The sequence below is a fragment of the Monodelphis domestica genome, chromosome 4 (assembly GCF_027887165.1).
Source record: "Monodelphis domestica isolate mMonDom1 chromosome 4, mMonDom1.pri, whole genome shotgun sequence".
NCBI lineage: Eukaryota > Metazoa > Chordata > Mammalia > Didelphimorphia > Didelphidae > Monodelphis > Monodelphis domestica.
The window spans coordinates 30,447,220-30,463,128 of NC_077230.1; the positions used below are offsets into that span (position 1 = coordinate 30,447,220).

General features: G+C 31.9%; 1 protein-coding gene across 2 annotated transcripts in view; it reads left to right on the forward strand.

The window, feature by feature from the left end:
- DMD (dystrophin) overlaps positions 1–15,909 on the forward strand; it is a 2,399,796-nt gene that overhangs the window by 20,888 nt on the left and 2,362,999 nt on the right. The gene's annotated exons all lie outside the window — the stretch shown is intronic.

Sequence of the window (15,909 nt, forward strand, 5' to 3'; positions counted from 1 at the left end):
TACCATACAAAACATATTTCCCTATTTGTCATATTGTGAGAGAAGATATATATATATATATGTATATATATATTGCTTACACTAGAGAAAAATTCATGGAGCTAATAAATTGAAGAAGGGTATGCTTCAATATGTTTTCAGACTTCATGAGTTCCTTCTTTGGTGGTGGATAGCATTTTTTGTCATGGTGCCCTTGTAGTTGTCCTGGATCCCTGCATGGTTTAAGATATTAGTTGTCATTCACAATTGATCATCATACTTTTTGCTCTTTATGTGTATAGCTGTCTCCTGGTTCTGCTCACTTCATTTTGCATCACTTCATAGAAGCCTTTCCAGGTTTGGCGTGTGTGCGATTGTAGTACTGCTCATATTGTAGACTCTGGGCTTACTTTTAACTTGAAAGAGTTACAACTTTCCAAATTTACCCTTTTGAATCAATAGTCCATTTTGTTCATATCTTGGTATTCAGATGTATATGTGATTTCTCATGATCTTAATTTTACCCTCCTTATTTACAAAATTACATATACAAATGATCTGAAGTAACCAATACAATTGTAGTGCTGGAGCCTTCAACACAAGTTCTATTTCTTTGTTATCCTTAAAAAGTTTCCTTCATATTCATATTTCTCTGTTTTTTTCAATAAATAAAAAATTCCCCACCCAACTCTCTATGACATGGAACTGCTCCTACCAATCAAGACATCAGTCTACCTTGTGGATGAGTTATTCAAATCTATTTAAATTTTTTCTTTTCAAATATATCCAAATATTTTTGGAAAGCTATTTTTCTCTTTGTTTTAGAGTGTTTTGGGTTGTTTTCTCTTATAAATGAAGTACTACTACCAAATTAAAGATCTATAATTGTTGATATCAACATTGCCAACCATTAAAAATTCAGAATGTCAGATGTCTTCTCATCTCTATTTATTTCTTCCTATTATGAAGAACTCCTTAACTTGGCTCCTTGAATTTTCCTAATAAAGTCAATTAGAAATAGCAGAGAAGACTTCTGATGAATACTTTTCTCCAGAGGTTTGGATTTGTTTAAAATTTGCCCTGCCTTTTCTTCCCCCTTATAAAGCTTTCTTTTCTGTTGCTCTCCATTTTCCATTCTTATGAAATTCAAACACCTTTATCCACCATCCACACTAATAAAGTCAGTTATAAAGTATCCTATAGTTTTTAATTTTAATATTTGTTCTTTGGGAATGATGCTGTTGCTGCTGGGGTAGAAATATAGATATATACCTATTGTAAGCACTTTGAGAACAGAGTCTCTGCCATATCAATTTTTATATCCCCAATGCCTTGCACACAGTAGGTTCTTAATGAAAGTTTAATGAAACCAGGGATAAATGTTGAAACTAAAGAATTACTATCAAAGTTACCAAAGTAATCTGGAAAATTTATAAATGCAATGCTTGCTAAAAAAGAAAAAACCTCTAGGTAATTACAAATGAATAATTTAGGAGGCATATATTTAATATAGCCCATGTTTTAAAGAAATACCTTATTCAAGGGAAAATAAAGGTATTTATTTAATCATCACTTCAGTGTTATTACAGCCTTTATGTCTGAGCATTTTTAGTGCCTAATAACAGTTGATAAGTTTCCAGGCATAATCTCTTGATAGCTACTTGTGAAAAAAATAATGGAGTTAATACTGCATAGAATAACCAGTCTACTAGAATATTTTGGTAAGGGCAGAGGGACCATTTTTTTTTAACATACCAATTTTCTATGAAATATTTTCTCTCTAGTAGTTCCAGCAATTAAAATCTAAATATTTCTAAAGCTATAAATGGGCTTATTTAGTAACAAAATGACTGTTTTCAGAGGAAAAAAATATGAAACTATTAGCCAATGGGAACAGGATATATACATTTTTAATAAAGGGTATATAGAGGAAGGTTTTATTGTTACTGAATGAATCCCAATAAAATTAGGATTGAGGAACTGGGGATGTATAGCCTAGAGAAGAGAAAAGTCAAAGGGGACATGATCACTGTCTCCAAGTATCTGAAATACTGTCATGAGGAGGACAGATCAGATTTGTTCAGTTTGGCCCTAGAGGATAGAATGAGGAGCAGTGTGTGGAAGTTGTAAATGGGCCAATTTAGGCTCTATGTCAGGAGAAACTTCCTAACAAATAGAGCTGTCCAAAAGTGGAATGGCCTGCCTCAGGAAGTGATGGATTCTTACTTAGTAGAAATCTTTAAGCAGGCACTGGATGATCATATGGCCATTATGATGCAATAGGAATTCCTTTCTTATATGGCTCATGTATGGAAACTGAGGTCTCTTCTAAGTCAAATTCTATGACTTTTTGTAAAAAAAAATTGGTATTTCAATCAGAATTTGACCTTTGAAAGATATAAAATATTTTAGAGGAAGGTGAATTATATAGAAACAATGTATTTTTTAAAACTCTAAAATATAACATGCCTTTATCTTGTTTGATTTCTTCCCTCAAATCCAAAAACTAATTTAAATTATATTAGAAAACTTAAACATTTGGGATTTAAGTCTTGTCCACTGATAATTGAAAACCATTATAAACTTTCACTGTAATCATATTCTGATATTAAACCTATAGTATTTGTAAGTGTATTATGCCAATCTGGTCAGTGATTATATTCTTTTGATGGAATATTATTATTATATTTAGATTATAACCAGGTTGATTTAGATAGAGGGAATCATTCCATATATGCTACCATGTATACCAGTTTATACAGACTTATGAATATAATTAGACATATGTTAATTATTTAAAACCATGAATTATCCAGATGATGAAAGTATAATTAATATTCTGAAAGAACTAGAAATTTTTCTTAAAATTACATATAAATTTTTAAAAGGTGACTTGAGACAATGAAGCACTATAAAATAACTTTTAAGTTTCTATTTCAAGTATTATTATATTCATTCATCTCCTTAATAAAATAAAATATGGTAAAAAGTGACCCTTTTCCAGGGACCAAATGAGTTTTCTGAAGTCCTCTCCTTCTTGAAATGTTTGTTGGCATTTAATATTACGACATCCCCCAACTAGTCATTTCCATTTTAGATTCTGTCATAAACATCTCATTCTATCAATATTCCCTTTGTAAAGACTCAGCTGTTTAGACTATTCTTATAACCATTGGATATAATTTCCAGAGTTCAGTGTCATCTTGTTTCTCTCAGGGCTGGGATCAAATATAATCACCAGTACAACAAAATGATAGCATTTTTTTTCCCATGAAAGTAAGGAAATATAATGTTTTTAAGGATGCTTAAAGGATATATTAGTAAGAGCATAACAGAACTGTTTTCTGGGTATAACTCTGACACTGACCAGCTGTATGGGGTGGGCAAGTAACAGCTTCTCTAAGCCTCAATTTCTTTATCAGTTAGAAGAGTTAGGACTTTGTGATTTAGAAGATCCCTTCTAGTTCCAAAATTATATGATGCGAATCACATCATTTTCAGTCACTAGTGACCTTCTGAAAACTTATTCACAGTGGGAGGGTGCATTTTTATCAGGCATTTTTATCCCCCTACTCTACCCCATAATTCTCCTTTAAAACCAGAACAACATTTCACAGTATTCTATCCCACTATGAGGTTTGAACTAGTGAGGGACAAAAAATGTGTATAGAAAACAGAAAGCAAAAATAACATATGGGAATCCATGTGCTTTCTAGATTCCTTCTTTATTTCATACCTAGATTTATCATATTTGTGAGTGTTGGAAGCCAGATTTTGTTTAGTTACTGAAACATTCCAGGTCAATGTGAAAAGTGGTGATCTCTTATAGATAAAAATAGATAAAATTTATATAGTGTTTGCTCTGTTTGAGGAACATAATACTAAGAGTTTTTCAACTTTTATCTCATTTGATTCATTTAAGAACCCTTAAAAAGAGTTTAGAATAGAAACAGTCCCTCACTGTTTCTTACATGTGAGGAAATTGAGGTAAACGGAGGTTAAGTGATTTTCCAAGAATCACACAGCAAATGTCTGAGTAAAATAAATTTGAACTGAGCTCTTTCTGTCTCCAGATTTGGTGTTCATTCCACTGTACATTATAGAGGGTATGTAAAAGATGCACTGTTGGAACCATCACCATAGCACATTCTTTCTCATGAGAAAATGAAGAATTGGATTCAGACAAAGTGAAAAGTTACATATATACCAAAATAGATGACATGTTTAAATTAACTTTTTATAATGTTGACTAAGAAATAACATGCATATAGATTTTCATTGTTTTTGTAATAGTGCCTAAACACTTAGTTTCCTATTGCAATTAATATTCTCTTGCAATGAGAGAAAACTGTTATTTCAGGAGTTTACATTAATCAACTGTTACCTTTCTTACTGTCTCTTCAAGATTTTTCCTTCATTTGAATCCAATTTTCTTTCTCAGGAAGAAAAAGACTAGACTTTTATATTATTTCCTATTAACTTGATGTTATTATAAATCCCCCTGTGCTTTGGACACCTAAAAGTTTAAAATGAAAATTTATTATAGGATGCATTGATTTGAAAATAGAAACAATAATGAATGTCCAGAAAAAAAAGTAGAGTGCAGGCTAAAGAATATAAGAACACCCAAAGAATCACAAGACATTGGCTAGTGGCATCTATGAAAACCACTGTTTTTGTGAGTATTTCAATAGAAATACTGGCTATACAAATGGATTTACTTACTCAAATGCAGGTTTTTCAGAAGATAGTGCCAAGGCAGATGTCCTGTTTCAATGTTGGCACTAGACAGCCTATAATTTTAGCTTGTTTTTAATTACAGAAGGTGTTAAAATGATGAGTCTCAATTGAAATCTACTTTGAATCATCTGTTTTGTTTAGAGTTTTTATTTGTTTGTTTAATTGTTAAACAACATAACTTGAAAGCCAAATGAATTAAAAGCCTTATAATATCACCTCAGGAGAAAGAAAACCTTCAGAAGGCCATAACATATTGAACACAAACATTTTTCAGGGAAAATATGATGAATAATGATTGCATGCCATTCCATCATCATAAGAGATGTTGAAGACTTTAAATGGAGAACATTACTATACCAACAATCCTTAAAAATATCACATTATATTATTTTTTATAATTCTCTTCCTTTCTTTGGCCCATATACATATTTGCATATGTTCCATTTGTGCAGAAATTATTCTTATTGATGCTGAATCAAAACAGTCATATTTAAATCAGTAGTTTTTTCTTAAATATGTATATAAAATGCTTTACAAATCTTAAAAAACTCTATAAATGTTTGTTGTTGATTTCAAATATATGCACATGAACATATATAGATTTTGCTTACAAACTAGTGTTTAATTCCACTATGTTTTCAAACTCATGTTCTCTTTCTCCTTAGGCTAATTTAATTCAAAATTTTAGGTTTTTCTGCTTTTAAATATGGCTGAACTGAAGACAACTTTCATAAATAAAGATAGAAGCATTTTTTATTTTTTTTTCATTTAAGAAGTCATTCATTATTTATTCATTACCTGCTGTGGGTATTCTACCAAGTCAGTACAGACAAAAAAATCTTGAGGGCTGTGTTGAAGAAACTATGGCACATGTGCCGGGGGGTTGCTGCCCTCCCCCTCTCCACAGTGCCTGAGGACATTCCTCACATGACCCATGCCTCTGCCCTGCAGTCTAGTGGGAGCCCTTCCTCCCTTCCCTGTCTGGGGTAAGGCAGGGGCTCACATCAGTGTGAGGGATGCAGTTTGGGCACTCGGTCTCTAAATGATTCACTATCACTGTTCTAGGTGTATCTGTAAAATGGGGATAATAATAGCGCTTCTTTCATAAGGTTGTTTTGTTGATCAAATGAGCTAATATTTTGTCCACTTTGGTGGGCTATATAATGCTATTATCACTTTCATTATTATTGTGCTACATAGCTTAGGGCATTAGAGAAATATAGGTTCCACATGAGAAGGCATCTTTATTGAAAAGAAATATCAAAGAAAGTTTCCATAAAGAAAGAGCTTTTACAGCCTCTTTCAACTTAAAGATTACAATGTTTAAGTTTTTAAAGCACCATTGTTTGCCTTTCACCTTCCACCTATAAATATTCTGAAGTCAGTAAGCTTGACAAGAAATTGTTTGTGTCTCCCCTACAATTTGGTCTCCTAAAATGTGTCTATTACTCTTTTAAACATGTGTCCTATGACTTTAATCTTCTAACCTCCTTTTTACAATAAAGTACATTATGTTGCAAGATTTTTTTCTAGACCATAATTGAAGAATCAAAAATATAGAACTTCGTAGATCTCAAAACTGTACTTCATTTTTACTGAAAGACAACCCAGAAATCACCTCACCTACTTCTTCAGAAAAACAAAACAAAACATGTCTATTAAATTTACTAGAATGAAAGGTAGGAGACCATGAAGAGTCTACTTGAACTAAGATCCCATTCTTACTCCCAACTTTTAATTAACCTAATTGTTTCAGGAATCCACATTTCACTATTTTATCTTTTTAGACATACTTCAGGTAACAATCTAAAAGTCAGTCTGTTCCTGACATCTTTAAGAAATTTTTGTAATTCATCTTCAGATATAAACAAAAAAAGTCTTAACCCAAAAGTGCCATTTAGATACTTCTCTCAGAAATGATTTTCCTTTTGAATTTTTAATGGAAACCACCTTTTATTATAATAACTCTTATCTACAATTGTTTTGCTCTTGGTAATGTACAAAAGCTATAATTTTTAATGTAATACGGAAGACAATCTGGTTTGAAGTTATTTGCAGATATTCCCTACCTAGCTACAGTCCAAGTGACCACATGTAAGCTTGAGGTGAGCTTATTTTTCTTCCATGATGACTCATGAATATGTAATTGATAGTGACAAATTTTTTGTTTATTTTTGCTTTTTTGTGGAGCTAAAATAACTGGTGATTTAGGAATTACTACATAAGCCACAATTCAGTGGATATGCCAAAGGGTAGCTGCATCCCTGTATCACTGAGATGAGAAGAGACTATTTTGAGTTGCCTCCAAAAGATGAGTGTCAAGTGTGAGGGTTAGAAACTATCCTATCTCTCAAAATAGTCTTATTTTTCCTAGTGTTTGTGAAATGAGTATTCATGATAGATTTGTATAAATGATCTTATAAAAGGTCAAGAAAATCAGATTTCCTCTTATAGGTCCCATTGGCAATTGGAACTGAATAACATCAGTAGCTGCAATGCCCACCAGAGTGGATGTCATCAGCAATTAGTAGAAATGCCTATAATGGTAGCAGAGAGAAATGGACTCAGAGATATAGTTACCTAAGGAAAGTGGACATCAAATAAATGGAGTTTTATGTTCTATTAAGTTTATATATCTATGGAATTTTGAATTGGTAACTTCTCCATCATCAGTTCTTCTGTCTTTGCAGATGATTAGAAAACTTTATATCATCACTTATTGCAAACTCCTGAATCATTGTGGCCAGAAAGAAGCCAATTCCAAGTTTCTGTTTTGTGTCTTAGACTGAAACCAGATAGGAAATATTTGTATGCTCCAAAGATTGACCCCAACACACCAATATTACAATACATTTCTTGTTAATATATAACAATTCAAAAGTACTTAGAGTCACATAACCATGGAATTGTGGAGTTTGAAGGAATTTTAGACATTAAGTAGTTTCCTATCCAAATTTCATAGATGATGAAACTGAGCCCCAGATAATAGACAAGGATATGCTATGGAAATTATAGGTGCTTAATAATTTAACTGGAAAGTAGCTTTTCATCATAGAAGAATTTTCATATTATTTTTTTCAGAGAATAAAGAATGACATTATTAAAGTTTTATTCACATTCAGAAACAAGGTGCCAAAGGTTTTAGCCTTTTTTAAAGAAAATTCAGATAATAATAGGATTAAGGGATTAATGTGTCAAGAGACCTTAGATGCCATTTTGATTTAATTCAAAATCTATGACTAAATTAAAATACACTGCACTTACAGGTAACCACTCTATCAGAAAGGTCAATATTGAGGATACTTCTTCAGGAAAAGAGAAGATATAGTGAGAGAAAAGAACTATCTTCCCCTTCACTGCTTCCCCAACTCTTAAAGAAGGAGATTGACATAGCAGAGTTAAATCCAATAGAGAGAAATCCAAACCTTATAAATAGTCCTTAGACTGTTTTCTCTAAATTTACACTCCTGGAGAGCCTTATACCCAGAGACAGATACACTGTGGCACAATCAAATGTAATAGACTTCTCTACTAGCAACAATGCGATGATCCAGGACAATTCTGAGGGACTTATGGGAAAGAACACTATCCACATCCAAAGGAAGAACTGTGGGAGCAGAAATGAAGAAGAAAAACAACTGCCTGATCACATGGGTCAATGGGGATATGATTAGGGACATAGACTCTAAGTGATCACCCCAGTGTAAATATCAATAATATGGAAATGGGTCTTGATCAATGACACATGTAAAACCCAGTGGAATTGCTCATTGGCTGGGGTGGGGGAAGAGGGGATGGAAAGAACATGAATCATGTAACCATGGAAAATTATTCTCAATTAAACAATATTTATAAAAATAAAATAAATTTACTCTCCTGGGATTCCATATCCAGGGTTTTTAAACCTGGAATCTCTGAGCATGTACGTATACATACATATATGTGTATGCATACATATTATTTTATGGTTCCAAAATAATTTAATTACTTTGCAATTCTGTCTTTATCTTTCACATTTAAAACAGTAATTCTTAGAAAGGGTTCATAAAATTTGCCAGACTGCTAAAAGAGTCCACAAAGTAGGTTAAGAACCCCAACCCCATAAATCTATAGCTTCTAATAAATACAATTAAAACCACATATGCTAAAAGCCTGTCCATTGTATAATGGGATTCCTTGATAAGCAGCAAATTCAATATCCCTGCATGGATTCAAGCAAAAGTTAGATAAAATGGGTTTCTCACAAAATATGAGAGGGTGAATTTTGTTGAGAGGAAAAATGATCACAGCATCATAGATTTATACGCCATCTTAGAAGTTACTCTGATACCCAAAGAGGTAAAGTAACTTGCATAATTAATGCCAGAGTGTCAATATGTTTCTGAAAGGTTTCATACCCAGTGTCTCTGCCTTTAAATATAGTACACTTTTTCCTTAAATATGCCAGCTCTATAATAATAACATGCAGTGATATGATTTGAAAAATGCTCATATATAGTGATAGCTATAGCTTTAAAAATAATATTTTATTCTCATTTTGACAAATGATTGGTGACTTAATTATAATGGTAAAAAAATTAATCAATTGGTTGTCCAATTTGACTCCAGATTATATGCTAGATTAATGAGATTCAACTAATATAAAGTAAGCTTCTTCTCCTTATTAAGCCAAAAAAGTATACTATCTCAGCACAAAGTATTCATTTTAATCTCTTTCTAAGATGATAAAATAAAATATTTTGCTTTGAATCCACTTTTAAAATTTTATTCTGTCAATTAATACTATTTACATAATGAGACATTACAATCCACTAATATTTGACTTTTAAAAAAATTCAGTATTCTCACATATTTTATTTTTTTTAACCTTTAAAATTTTTTTTTATTTAGAATATTTTTCCATGGTTACATTTCATGATCTTTCCCCTCCACCCAGATTTGTCCTTCTGCATCCCAAAACTTAGAGTCAGCTTAACATCTATTAAACATTTACTCTAGTTAAGATAAGGTGATATGTATTGGAGAAATAAAAACAAGAAAGGAAGACTGTCTCTGGCCTCAAGTTTATATTGTGGTGAGAAATAATAAATAAGGGGAGATTAAAGGGATAGGAGGGGAAAGAATGTTCAACAGAAGCATGGTTTGGTCAGGCTATTACTTAGAAGCCTGTTCCTAGCCAAGATAAGGCAAAGACTAAAAATCAAGGCAAAAGCCTAGATTTGATAAAAATAAACTAAAGAGGGCAAACTAATATGAATGAATACTTAGTCAAAATTACAAATAGTAAGAGAAACATTTAATAAATTATTTTAAAAGCATAAAGACATTTTATTTGACCAATTTCATATAGTAAATTTCCACATAATTTTCCAAAAGTTATATGATCCAAATAGTCTCCCTCCCTCTTTTTCCTACCCCTTCCTTGAGCTGGCAAGCAATTCAATCTGGTTTATGCATGTGCCATGCAAAACCACATTTCCATATTGTTCATTTTTATAAGAGAATTCTAATATAAAACCCAACCCCCCAAATAAACTCAAATAAAATGAAAAACAGTATGCTTTGATCTGCATTCTGACATTAGAAGTTTTTTTTCTCTGGAGGTGAATTGCATTCTTTGTAAGAAGTCCCTCAGAATTGCCCTGGGTCATTATTTTGTGCTCAGTTCCCAAATCTTTCACAATTGATAATTCCACAACATTGCTGTTACTGTGTTTAATATTCTTTTGGTTCTGCTGATTTCAGTCTGCATCAGCTCATGTAGGTCATTCCAGCTCTTTCTGAAATCATTGTGTACAGAATTTCTTACAGTACAATAATATTCCATCACCATCTTATACCACAATTTGTTCAACAATTCTCCAAATGATGACTATCATTTAAGTTTCCATTTCTTTGCCACCCCAAAATTAGCAACTATAAATATTTTTGTACAAGTAGGCTCTTCCACCCCTTTTATCAGGGATACAGACCGAGTAGTAGTATTACTGGATCAAAGGGTTAATCAGTTACTTAAAAAAGGTTATTTTCTCCCAGTTCTGTAAAAGACAGTCAAGTCATCTTCTAAAAAAAGGGTACTTAATTATTTTGTTTATTTATTTGTTGTTGGGTTTTTTTTGAAAGGCAGACAATATTGGTTATCTAGTTAATATTGGGATCTCTTCTGAAGTGACATATCACTCTATTCTCTCAACTGCTCTATTAACTATAATCTTAGTGAATTACATGAAAATATTGAGGTTAAGTATGAACAAGTAGTATGGATCAGAGATATGCCTTGAAACAAGGTCTTCGTGATTATATAATAAATTTTCTATTTTAAAAAGAAATAAATTTCACAAATACTTGATGGGAGAGGGAATGATAGAAAGTTACCTCAAAATGTTCTCATGGTTTAAGTGGTTATTGTTTGATCCAAACTTGATATGGCAGCCCCCACCAAAAAAAACAAACAAACAACTGATGTGACTGTAGATCACATTAAGGCAGGCACAGTATACAAAACATAGGATGTTGTACTCCTGTACTCTGCCTTTGTCAAACAACATCTAGAGAACTGGGTTCAGTTCTGGAAGGCCATTTGAGAAAGATATTTTTAACTGGAATTTCCAGAACTTGATAACCAGGGTGGTAAAGAATCTTACAATCATATTATATATTTAGAAGGTAAAGGAATAAAATCTTTTTAACCTGGAGACAAAAAGATTTGTGGGAGATGTGCTAGCTTTCCTCAAATATCTAAAAGCCATTAATGTAGAAGATATGTTCTTTCAGGCTAGAAGAACAGAACTATCTACAATTTTTTAGCTAAAGAATGTAAAACAGATAGAATTTCAGTGATTTGACAGAATCACGTAGATGATACATCTCTGAAGTCACATTTGAATTCGTCTTCCTAACACCAGGTCCAGCACTATCCATTGGGTTGTGTAGTGATGTAAGAGTTCCAGTCCTACCTCTTTATCCAAATGAACCAGCTCTCTAGACTATTTAAAGCACAACTCAGTTTGTATGGAAATCTTCCTACTTTCATCCTTATGATTTACTAAAACAGCTATTTGTCTATGTTACTTTTCTGCTACCCTATTAATATCTCCTTTTTCTTTCTCCTTTTCACTTAAGGATTTTTAAGCCTAAGTTGTAAAATTTTCTTAAAATTTGCCCATGTACTTAATAATGTCTTTGCAAACAGAAGGTATTTACTGATCATGTTATTTGCCAAAATATGTTGATTTGCCCATAGACGTACACACACACACAAATACAGACTCACATGCACATGCACAAATACAACTCCATAAATGTAATTTGTGAAGATCAAAGGACAAAGATGAAATGCAACTTTTGACTATTCTGTACCACAAGCTAAGATATTTTTTGGAAAAGCCTCTGCTGCTTTTAAATATTTTTCTTTTTTTTTCCTTGTGTGTGTGTGTGTGTGTGTGTGTGTGTGTGTGTGTGTTCATTTTTTGTGTGCTTTGGGACATGTTGGTGTTTAGGGTTTTTTTCATTATTTTGTCAGTTTTATTTCAATGTTTTAGAAATCAAACATTCAATTATATTTTGTGTCAACTTTACATTTCTATCTTTGAAGCTATAAGCCCAGCATGCTGTTTATTTAACTAGTTTTGTCACTGTTCTTCCCTGCAAGGATTGTTGGTTTCAATATAATTATGGTATATAGTGATATAAGTTTAAAAGCTTACAGATTATTAAAATTAAATGCTGGCTTAATTGAAACTGACAGATGTTAAGTCCTGTATTTGCACACCTCACTGGGCTTAATATTTTATTTGTTATTTTTACTCAATTTTAAACATCTGTGAATTTAGATAGGTAATGGTTAATGCCACCTTAAGAATGTACACAGTGGAAACTTTAATAAAAAGCAAGAGCCTACTTTATTACTGTTTGTGCTTTTGTAGTAGAATATGGTGCTTATAAAATACCTCTACCTCTCACATTTGCCTACAGTCATGAAAGCTGGTCTCCAAACAGCATCAGCCCTTTATTACTCTGTGATTCTATTTTTCTCTTAAGATATGTGAAATCATGCTGTTCACCCAAGATGAAATATATGGCAGGTAAAAGAGTATTAGCTGTGAAATAGAGGCTTTGACACTTCCTCAGCAAAACATTTCTAATAGAAAATATTTCACCATTAACTATTAAACATGTAGTACATAGAATGAAGCATGAGAAAATAACACCAGCAAAATACACTAGCTGCAAACTGACATGCTACTTGTACCAGTAAAAATCTGTGGGTAAATGGAGACAGTTCCTGATTTACAAGGATCCCATATATACAAACCCTTCCAATGGTCTTTTCCTCTGCTGTTGCCACTCAGAAATCCCCATTGTTAGTGCTTGGAATAGGAATTCTTAATTTCTTTTTTGGTATCATAAATCCTCTTGGCATTTTGGTAAAGCCTGTAGAACCCTTTTCAGAATGTTATTTTTAAATTCGTGAAATATAGCAATATAGGTACATGTGCATTTTTCTCTTTCACAGAATCCAGGTTACAAACTTTTTCCTTAGAATTAGAAGACAGGAAAAAAAAATTGGGGAAAGCAGCAAACTCTTAGAGAATTTCTAGGTTTGGATTCCATGCTATTGTTATGATCTCTGGACCAAATATATCTATCTATTTTCACTTTGTTATATTTCTCAGATAAGTGAAACAACTTCCTGTTGTTTTAATTGGGGGGGGGCATTCAGTGGAGGATTGAAATTGCCAGCAATTTATATTTTAGAATGGATCAGTTTGATCAGATTACTTTAATCCCTCTTGGTTTATTTGGAGATAGAAATTATGATTATTGGATAAGGGGGAAGAGAGAGATGGAGGAAGACTTTGAGAAACAGGATAAAGGAAGAATGAAGATTTGTAGGGAAAGACCAAATAAGAAGTTTATATTAGTAAAAGACCTTCATATAACTGAAAATAACAACTTTAGAGGGTGGGAAAAAAGGAGTGGGAGGAATTTGCACAGATATTAATAACTAATTTCCTTTATTCTAGACCTGCCCAAATTTTAACTTAGGCCACCTTTTGTCTAGTTTGCCTGCCTTTGTGATCACGTCCTCTGTCTTGAAGGATGTTCTTTCTGTCTCTCTCAGGCTCTCTGTTTCTGTCTCTCTCTTTCTCTTATTTTCTAACTCTCTCTTGGTTTAAATCTAATAAGGTAATTAAATGAACTTTCTCAAAGTCATGGATTCCAAACCAAATAGAATATAAAGAAGAGGGTTTTTGTTTGGTTTGGTTTTTGTTTTAGGGTACATAAAAGGAGTGGGGGGGGGAAGGAACTTGCCAATTTTTTTTCATCTCTTGATTTAAGGCAGTAGGCACAGAGACTGATAGTTATTTTAAAAAAATAAAATGAGAAATGGAAAAAAATGAACTACATTTTTAGCTAAGCAATATCAATACTGAAGGCCTCATTATTTCATCAGAGTACATAATATCCAGTATTAGAATGCCCTCCTTTGAAGCAAATCACAGTTCACTTCTGCCTTAGTGTCTAAGTCTTAATGAGTTGTTTGGAAAGAGAAACAGTTATTCGCTTAAATAACATTTCAAATAAATTATTATCACCCATTCCCAGAGAAAGTTTCCATTGGGAAGTAGATCCTTTCACCACTGGATTTCCTTAAATAATGGGTAACTAACTTGAATGTAATTATTTTAAAACTGGTCAATCATGATTCATTTTATCAGACCAAAATTACCAAATTAGAAAACAACTAATTTAATTTTTATTTTGTCCTTAATTTCTATAGAAAGGGACATAAATATTCCTTCAGGTGTAAAATAGAAATCCATCTGGCATACTATATTTACTTATAGAAAACCAACTAATCAGCAATAAGAGAATGCCACTGTTCTAGGATATAAAACATGGTATGTAACATAATCATGCTGATATGTTCTTATTACCAAGAGGATAGCAAAGTTTTTTAAGTAATAGAGATTTCTAATTTAGTAATCATCCTTCAATCAAAATTCATTTTGGCCTCATAACTAGATATAATAAATGACTGAGTGCTTTGTATTACTCAATAAAACATGCCTATATACATATATAAGTATGTATATACATACCTACAAACTCAAAGTTTTGATAAAAATGTTTAGATTGCATCTATTCAGAGAGAATCTTAAAAGTATTAGACACATATACACAATCATCTAAAGCATTCTAAATACATCCTTATAAAGTGAGGGATAATTCTCATTTTTCCTAGCATTTCCATTTAGAAAATTATAACAATTGTGTTAACCAGCCCAAGTCAAAATGTTTTAATGAAAACATCAAGACTAGAACTTGATTATTGTTGCAAAGACAATTTTCTTCTCATGAGATCCTACTAAGTCAAGCTTAATATAATCTTAATTTTCTCAATCTAATGAAAGACACTTCTTCCTTAGGCAGTCTTAGAAGATAGAAACAATTTCAAATAAAAAAAATCATTTTGTTTGAATATTGAATTATGACTTGATCCAATTTCTCCTAGAATACACAATTAAAAATAAGGACCCCAAAAGTATCTGTTCTTATAATCTTTTTTTTTTGGCCAAGCACTGAATATTGTTTAGTGTTTGTTTGTTTAGAATAATGAAAATCTACAATGATACACAAAGAAATTTTACAAATACAATAAAACCTTTTATTGAAATAAATATATTTAAATAGTTGAGAAATAACAATTGCTCATGAATAGGATGAGCTAATATAATAAAGTTAGTAATCCTACTTAAATTAATTTACTTATTCAATTTCATTTTCATTTAATATCATGATTAAATAATTATAGAATCACAAACATTATGATTGTCTTTCAACTGTGTCTGATTATGTGATAAAATCAGTGGAGTTTTCTTGGCAAATATACTAGAATGATTTGCTGTTTTCTTTTCTGGTTTGTCCCCATTTTACAGATGAAGAACTGAAGCAAATAAGTATTATGTTATTTGTCCAGGGTAATGGAGCTAGTAAGTATCTGAGACTGGATTTTAACTCAGATATTCCTGACTCCAAGCAAAAATAGAAAGGCAAATAAAGAAAAAAATGAAAATGAAGGGGGGCTTAGTGGTACTGGATCTCAAATTACAATTCAAATAATCATTATATATGTTGAGAATATTATTGTATAATGACATATACTACAATAATATATATATTATA